Genomic DNA, 9,367 nt, shown 5'->3' with positions numbered 1-9,367 from the left:
GAGGCAGGCAGATCTCTGTGAGTTCGAGGCCAGCCTGGTCCACATAGAGCTTCAGGACAGCTGAACGGTGTAGTAGAGACCCTGTCTTTTTTTTAAACACCCTCTGTCTGCCTCTCTCTCCCAGGAATCAGGTCACACTCCCATGCAATCTGTCCCTTAAGACAAGGAACTAACAGAAGCCTGCTGTGACTGTTGAGTCCTTAGATCTCTGAGGCAAAAGCAAGCCCAGCTCTGCCCTCCCTCCCCCGACTCTCTCTCTGGGTCACAGAGTTGATAAGAACTAGCAGACTCTGGTTTTACAGTTCCAGTCTGTGGTCCTGCCTGGCGCTTGCTTCGCGCCCCTTGACAGGTAGGCCAGGTTAGACCATGGGGTATGACGCTTGTACGAGTCAGAAGCTGGGTCTGGAGGAAAGTCTCTCTCTGTCCCTCCTCAAGGTCCCACTGTGGCTATATCTATAGCCGTGATGTCATGTCTCTCCTGATGCTAGGTGAACTAAAAAGTCCCTATGTCCCTTCAGGGTGCCCCCATCATTCCCTCCATGGTGAGTATCTCTCCTAGTGAAGCCACTCTTCAGACCTGAAGGCTGCGCTCACCTTTCAGGGCCCCCTCAAAGAAAGCTTCTGGGAAGGATGACCTCACTCCCTGTCTGTGAATCTGCGAATTCTCTTTTAAGTTGACACAGAACGGACATAGCTTTCCCTAATAACATCCAGTAGCGTCAGGTTGGTAGCCTGACACTGTCCACAGTGGGAATATTTACACAGTGGGAATCAACCTGTACTACACAAGCTCTCTCCCAAAGAGCTTGTTTCCTATCTCACAAGTGAGAGCTGGCATCCCCTGCAGTGTTAGTGCACTGAGACCCTGCCCAAGGTGATCCATTCTCCAGAGGAAACCCCTCAGCAGCTGCAGCATTCTGGGAGTGGGGCATGCACTTGGAGGTCAAGAGACATCCTTGGGCATCCGTCTACCCCTTCCACCTTGTTTGAGACAAGGATTCTATTGTTTTCCTTCTGTGTTTGTAATTTGTTGTCTTGAGAGTTTTGGGGGATTCTCCAGGCTCCCTCTCCCATCTTCTGGGAAAGGAGGGATTACAGGTGTTTGAACTACGTGTCAAGCGTTCACATGGGCTCTGGGGATTTGAACTCAGGTCCTCACGCTCGGGCGGCAAGTGCTTTTACTCAGAGAGTCATCGCTCCAGCCAAACATGACTTGGATTTTCTTTTTTTTTCCACCTTTTATTTCCCCTCTTTCTGTCTTTAGTGTTCCCAATCCTGTGTTAGCTCTTCTCCTCTTCAGAGAAGGACATTCTCTACTTCTAGAAGGGAGTGGTGGTGAAATGGCTCCTGGCGCTGAGCGTGAGAAGCAGACTCGAGCATCTTGACACGTCTGAATTCAGACTTCGGATGCTCCACCAGTTCTCTGAAGGGGCTGCAACCCCTCCTTCCACTGTCCCTGGCTGTCCCGAGCCTGGGACTCTGTGCTTCCCTTGGGGATGAGTTAGTTCACTTATTGTTCGTCCTTTTACAAGGCGTTTTAATCTTCAGCTCCGTTTTGCGTAGCAGCATGTTCACAAGTCACTCTCAGCCACCTAGGAAGTTAGAGGCCAGCATGGGCTACATGGGCTATGTCTCAAAATAATCAGTTAGATCAGAGTCCTTTGGAAAATTCTATCCCCACTCTCTCCTAGGAGCCAGGTTTATATGATGGGACCGTGTCCCATCTCCTACGCCACCCCATACCTTAGCACAGTTTCCTGGAAGGGGCTCGTGACATGAAGAAACAGTTTGGGTGGCGCTCTGAGGCTGTGTGACTGTGTTGTCCCCCTGGAGTGGGCTGGGCCGTCCTACAACAATCATTAATCAAGAAAACACTCCACGGACTCGCCTACAGGGTCAGTCTAATGGAGACAATCCTTCAGTTGAGGTTCCCTCTTCCCAGATGACTTAGCCAGTGACTAGGCATCTCTAACCCATCGCCCTGGAAGCCGAGACAGGAGGGCGCCATGAACTCTAAGCAAGCCTGGGTACAGCGTGAGAACCTATGTCAAATGTAAAGCTATAGGCACTGCTGACACAGTGTGACAGCCAGGGCAAGGGCACTGGGCGCTCCCTCTGAGGCCCTGCCGAGCCTCCCGATCTCCCACACACTGATGGCAGTTTCGCTTTGATTTGGAGCGGGAGTCTGAGAGTGTTCAGAGCATGTCAGTGAAGAATCCTCTCCCTGTCGTGATAAGCAAGGCACATCTCTGTGAGTAAGAGGGTGAAGGTGTGATGGGCTCGCTTCCTTTTATGGGCTGCCTAGCTCTCGCCACGGTTATATCAACTACCCAGGAGTGCGAGTGGGGTGGCGACAGAGTCCACATTTTACTTCTGTGGACATTACTCCAGACCCGTGAAAAAGGGTGGCTTTGTCATTTCTAGATTTTTGTTGTTGTTGTTTTTTGTTTTTTGTTTTTTTTTTCCGAGACAGGGAGGGTTTCTCTGTAGCTTTGGAGCCTGTCCTGGAACTAGCTCTTGTAGACCAGGCTGGCTTCGAACTCACAAAGATCCGGCTGCCCAGACGTGAATAGTCACACAGAAACTATACTAATTACAACACTGTTTGGCCAATAGCTTATGCATATTTCTAGCTAACTCTTATATCTTAAATTAACCCATTTCTATTAATCTGTGAATCACCACGAGGTTGTGGTAAGGGTCTGGCTGGTGGCTGGCATCTTTCTCCTTCGGCAGCTGCTACATGGAGTCTCTCTGACTCTGCCTACTTTCTCTCTATATCTCTGTTCAGATTTTTTTGCCTGGCTTTACCATTGGCCAAAACAGCTTCTTTAATAACCAATGATAATAAAACATATTCATAGCATACAAAGGGGAATCCCACATAAGCTCCCCTTTTCTTTCTAAATAAAAAGGAAGGTTTTAACTTTAACATAGTAAAATTACATATAACAAAATATGTATCAAGCAAGAATTTCAGTTACAATATTTATAACTACTTTATCTTTTATCATAACTAAGGAAAACTATAACTATCTATTTTTTTTAACTCTATTAAACACCCAGAAGGATTACCTAAGTTAACAGGAAGTGCACTGTAAGCAACTTCTAAAACTCTAGAATTGACAGAGACATCTCTCACTGCCTGGGCAGTCACCCAAAGTTTTTCTGTAACATTGGGGCATCCTTTAAGAGAGGTCTTCCTGACTCAGCACTGGCAGCGAAGGCCGAAGCAGCTTCTTTAGTAACCAATGGTAATAAAATATATTCATAGCATACAGAAGGGAATCCCACGTCAGAGGACACTAGGAGAACACGGCCCACAGAATCAACTAAGCAGGGCTCAGAGGGGCTCACAGAGACCAAAGCAGCAACCTCAGACACTGCATGGGTCCAAGCTAGGTCCTCTGCATACATGCTGTGGTTGTTTAGCTTGGGAGGTCTGTGGGAGTGGAGGCGTCTCTATTTTGCCTGCTTTTGGGACCCTTTTCTTTCTACTCGCTTGCCTCATCCAGCTTTGACATAAGATTCGTGCCTTTTTTTTTTTTTTTTTTTTTTTTTGGTTTTTCGAGACAGGGTTTCTCTGTGGCTTTGGAGCCTGTCCTGGAACTAGCTCTGTAGACCAGGCTGGTCTCGAACTCACAGAGATCCGCCTGTCTCTGCCTCCCGAGTGCTGGGATTGTTTGTTTGTTTTTTGAGACAGGGTTTCTCGGTGTAACAGCCCTAGCTATCCTGGAACTAGCTCTTGTAGCCAGGCTGGCCTCGAACTCACAGAGATCCACCTGCCTCTGCCTCCCGAGTGCTGAGATTAAAGGTGTGCACTGCTGTCGTCACGACTACCCGGCTTGCGCCTAGTCTTATTGCATCTTGTTATGCTGTATTTGGGTGATATCCTCAGGAGGCCTGCTCTTTCCTGAAGGGAAGCAGAGGAGGAGTGGATCTGAGGGAAAGAGGAAGTACGGGGGGACGGAGTTGGGGGAGTGGAGGGAGGAGAGTCTGCAGTCGGATGTATCTTATGAGAGAAGAAAAAGAAAGAAAGAAAAAAGCTGCACTGGCTGCTCTTCCACAGTACCTGGGCTCCATTGCCAGAACTCACTCCTGGCAGTGGCTCACAACCATCAGGAGATCTGACGCCCTCTTCAGGACTCTTCAAGCACTGCATGCAGGTGGGACATCCAAGCAAAACACCCCTACACATAAAATTAAAAACAACCCAAAAACTATATATTAAAAATATGTTGAGGTCAGACAGGGTAGCACACACCTTTAATTCCAGCACTCCTAAGGTAGAGGCAGGCATATCTCTGAGTTTTAGGCTATCCTGGTCTACATAAAAAGTTCCAGAACAGCCAGGGCTATACAGAAATACTGTCTCAAACAAACAGACAGACAAACAACATATATGTATCTGAGGCCCCTCTTTTCCAGGCTTGGGATTTCTCTGATGACACTGGTTGAAATATATCCCACTTGGCTCTCTGCTCTTTGATTTCCTGGGGATACCATGTGCAAGGAACCAGGTGTGTACATATGTGTGTATACACACACACACACACATACATATATATATTAGGGCTGGCAAGATGGCCTAACAAATAAAGGCATTTGCAACCAAATATGATGACCTGAGTTTGATCCCTGGGATTCACATAGTAATACTGACTCTTGAAAATTGTCCTCTGACCTCCACACTTGCACTATGGTACGTATGTGACTACACTCACACATACATACATACATATCATATACACATATTTTATCTTATTTGTATTTATTACTTCTCTTGAGACGGGGCCTTGCTGTGTATCCCTGGCTGACCTAGAACTCACTGTGTAGACCAGGCCAGTGTGGAACTCACAGAAATCTGCCTGCCTCTGCCTCAGGAGTGCTGAGTTAAAGGTGTGCGTCAGCACACCTGCCATACATACATGTGTGTGTGTGTGTGTGGGTGTGTGTGTGTGTGTGGACTGGGGAAATGGCTTAGTAGATGAAGTTTTTACCATGGGAACACAAAGACCTGAGCTTGACCCCCCCAGAACTCACTGGAAAAGCTAAGCATGGTGAGGTGGCTTGTGCTTACACTCCCAGGACTGGGGAGGTGAAGACAGGTGGATTCCTGAGGACTGTGGACCAGCCAGCCTAACTTACTCAGGTGGAGTCCAAGGCCAGTAGGAGCTCGAAGTGGGCAGTGCCTGAGGAGGAACAAAGCCCGAGGCTGTCCTTGTGCCTCTACAGATATACACATACACGCACCTGTTCACGGACATGCACATGCGAACACTCATACACATATGTTATGGTTTGCATGTAGCTGTCACCTTTGCAGAAGGTCACTGCAAGCATGGTGGAAGAGGGGTCTTTTAGCAGCAGTTAAGAAGGATGAATGTCTTCCTCACAGTAGGAACAGGTCCTCAGGAAACAAGCCCAGTCCCTTTTGCTTTCTGTTTTGTATTTACTCTCCCACCCTTTCACATCCTGTCACTGCTTAGGGTTTCGGTTGCTGTGAAGAGACACCATTGTTGTGAGATTACTTTAACTAGGTAAAGGTGTGTTACACTTGTTTATGTTGCATTTGTTTAACAAGGTAAAGCTGTGTTGCTCTGCCTGCCTGAGGCACCTGATTGGTCTAATAAAAAGCTGATTGGCCAATAGCTAGGCAGTAGAGGGATGGGTGGGGCTGGCAGGCAGAGAGAATGAGTAGGAGGAGGAATCCAGGCTTGAGAGAGGAGAAAGGAGAGGATGAGGGAGAAAAACAGAGGCTCAGTCAGACAAACGGGAAGTAGGACATACAGAATGAAAGGTAAAAAGCCCCAAGATGAAGAGAAACAGGTTAGTTTAAGTTCTAAGAGCTAGTGGGACACATATAAGGCCAAGCTTTTTTTTTTAAACATTTATTTATTATGTATACAATACTCTGTGTGCATGCCTAGAGGCCAGAAGAGGGCGCCAGACCTCTTTACAGATGGTTGTGAGCCACCATGTGGTTGCTGGGAATTGAACTCAGGACCTTTGGAAGAGCAGGCTATGCTCTTAACCTCTGAGCCATCTCTCCAGCTCCCAAGGCCGAGCTTTAATAACTAATAATAGGTCTCCATGTCATGATTTAGGAGTTGCTTGGTGGCCCAAAAGAAAACCTGCCACACCCAGCAGCTCTTATAAAGGAAAACATTTAATTGACAGTTTACAGTCTCAGAGGCTTAGTCCATTGTCATGGTGGGGAGCATGGTGGCAGGCAGACAGACGCAGTACTGGCTACATCTTGATCAAAAGGTAATAGGAAGTGAACTAAAACATTGGGTGGTGTCTTGAGCATATATGAGATCTCAAAGTCCGCCTCCACAGTGACATACTTCCTCCAACAAGATTGCACCATAATAATGCGTTTTGGGCTATTTTCTTTCAAACTAACACAGTCATGTAACAGTGCTCTGACCAGATGGTGCTGATTTGTCCTTGGATGTCCCAGCTTCCAGAACCATAGGTTAGATTAGACTTCCCTTTGTAAGTTACTTAGTCTTAAATATTGGCATAATAACAGAAAATGGACTAATGATTAATATTCATTTTTCATGAAACCAAATCACAGATGCTTATGAAGATAACCTTCTGTTCCCAGGCTGTCCCCACCATGTCCACCCATAGCCTGGAAGGTGGCTCTTCGGTTAGAAATGGGGTGGCTGGGTGTGGTGGTGTACATCTGTAATCCCAGCACTCAGGAAGCAGAAAATAGATCTCTATGAGTTCGAGGCCAGTTTGGTCTACATTGCAGACTCCAGGCAAGCGGCCAGAGCCACACAGTAAGACACTGTTGATAGCATCCAGACACACCTGGCCCCGTTCCTTGGGGACCTGGCAGAGTATCTGTCACCTCTGCCCACTTGGCAGGCAGTACCCCATCCCTCTAAAAAGTGGAACTCCGCCTACTCCTTTCTCTTCTTCTTTCTCTTTCTCTTCCTCTTCCATCCTCTCTCTCTGTCTCTCTCTCTCTCTTTCCCCACGAGGCCACTCTGCACTCCCTTTCTCTCTCTCCCCTCTCGCTTCCCTTCCCCCACTTCCTTCCCTTTCCCCAGTAAAACTCCCCACACGAGCTCTATCTGTCCTTCACCCACCGTGGCTTCCACCCACCAGCCAAGGTCTCTCTGGTGCAGAATCATAACACCTATCTCAAAAACAAAACAAAACACAGGCAAACAGGAAAGTAGTTAGGGATGGAGGTGGGCTGGAGAGATGGCTCATCAGGAAAGGGTGAATACGGCTCTTGAAGAGGACCCGAGTTCAGTTCCCAGCACCCATGCGCAATGGAACCCATCCACGTTGGATGGAACCCCGGCTCCCAGGGCTCCATCACCAGTGGTCTCTGCAGGCACCGGCACACATGTGCACAAACTCACGTCATACACATACATGTAATTTAAAACAAAATTTAAAAATAGGGGCTGGAGAGAAGCTCAGTGATTAGGAGCACCTGCTGCGTCTGCGGAGGACCCGGGTTCTATTTCTAGCACCCACTGGTGGTCACAAGCCTCGGTAGCTCCAGTTTCACAGGATGTGGTATCCTCCTCTGACCTCCTTGAGAATTAAGCATGCATACACGATACTTACTTAAGCAAAGACGAAACACGCTGTTCTCGTAATCCAGGATGATAGGCTTTCTAGTCTATCTGTGCTGGGCATTGGTGGTACAGGCCTTTAATCCCAGTACTCAGGAGGCAGAGGCAGGCAGATCTCTGTGAATTCAAGGCCAGGCTGGTTTATAGAGCTATTTCTAGGACAGTCAGGGCTAGACAAAGAAACCCTGTCTCAAAAAACAGAAAACGAAAAGAACAACAACCAAACAACCAAAACCAATGTGATGGGGTGCAAAGAAGGGAGGGACAGTGGGGACCGAGTCACATGACAAGCGTAGGTGCAAAGAAGCAGAAGGTGAGCTTGCTTCCTGATGGCCATTGCACCCAACTACCAATTCAAAGTCTTTTGCTTGAAGAACCAGAAGACGGACTTTGCGAACGGTAATCTGGACGCACCCTGTGCACATTCTGTTCTGACTTCTTGCATCGGTGCTGCAGCTGAAACGCGTGCCGCCCACAATCGATTCTCATTCCGTGGCAGGAAGTCTTTTGCTTTGCTCAGAAGCTTTCCAGTGAGAATCACAGGCAGCGCGAGTCACCGTTCACCTGTGCCATCCTCTCTCCCTGCCTCAGCCGTGTTCGCCTGCTCTGCACACCATGGCTGTGCTGCAGTTCTGCCCCCCCCCCGCCCCCTCCCCCGTGCCGGCCTCCTCCCGCATTGTTAGCTACCATCACTGGGGTGCATCCAATTCATCCCCATGACTAATGTCTCTTCCTGAACCTCAAGATCCAACATAATCTAGTCCTGCTGGTGTCTCAACCTGAAGGACTCCCAGCCACCTCCCAGCCCTGCTGGACTCTACAGCTCCCTCTCCCCATCTCCCCGCAGTCCTCTCTGAGAACCATACAACCGTTTCCCGCTTTCCCAAACCAGACGCCTATGGCTTCTGTGTGTGATCACCTGTCTCTAAACTCCATCTCTTTATTTAGCTAAATCCCCCCTAATTTCCCATAACTCGGTGGAACATTTCAGACAAAGTCTATTCGGGTTTCTTTTGGGCTCCTAGATTGGGTGGCTTTCTCTTGGGGTTTCCATGTGCCTGCCCAGCCCCTGTACCTCACCATCACTGACCCTTTCAACACTCCGGCCTTGTCTGGACTGGACGCCATCTGAGGCAACTTCCGTTGCTCGCTGGCCAGTCCATTTCTAAGTCGTCCCGATAATTATGTCCCGTTTTCTCTAGCGACCCCTCGCGCTCCATGAGGGGTTTTTTATTTGCCTGTTTTTATTTTTTTCAAGGCAAGGTCTTGTTCTCCACCGATTTAGCCTCCAGAAACACGACCCTCCTGCCTCGGCCTTCTGGGTGCTGGGATTACAGGCATACCGAGCTATTCACATGGTCTTAAAGAGCTACTGGGTGGTCTCCTGCTAATGCTTCCTCTACAAAACTGGGCACGTGACCAGCTGGGTTGATTATAGCCACCCACATCCTCAGCAACCGTGCTTTCTAGCCCATCAGTTGGACTCTCACAGCATCTCCCAGGTATGGGAACTAACCCATTCTCTTTCAATGTGAGTTGGGCCCATTGGGTCCCTGCCACTTACAGCTACAAGAGCCCCGACTGAGCGGGAACGCCATAAAAGCTTAACAAAGATGCTCAGAAACGAGGTGGGCCGTCTCCTGGGCCTTCTGCCTGTCCTGTTCTCTCGGAGTGTGGGGAAGCATTTCTGCATGCTTAGAAGGGAGTCCATCTTCTGCTTGCACTATGGTTCTCGTCCAAACCCTACTGTTACCACG

The sequence above is a fragment of the Alexandromys fortis genome, unplaced genomic scaffold, assembly GCF_014885135.2.
Source record: "Alexandromys fortis isolate MF-2015 unplaced genomic scaffold, M_Fortis_MF-2015_v1.1 scaffold_31, whole genome shotgun sequence".
Lineage (NCBI taxonomy): Eukaryota > Metazoa > Chordata > Mammalia > Rodentia > Cricetidae > Alexandromys > Alexandromys fortis.
This window is presented reverse-complemented; position numbering follows the sequence as displayed.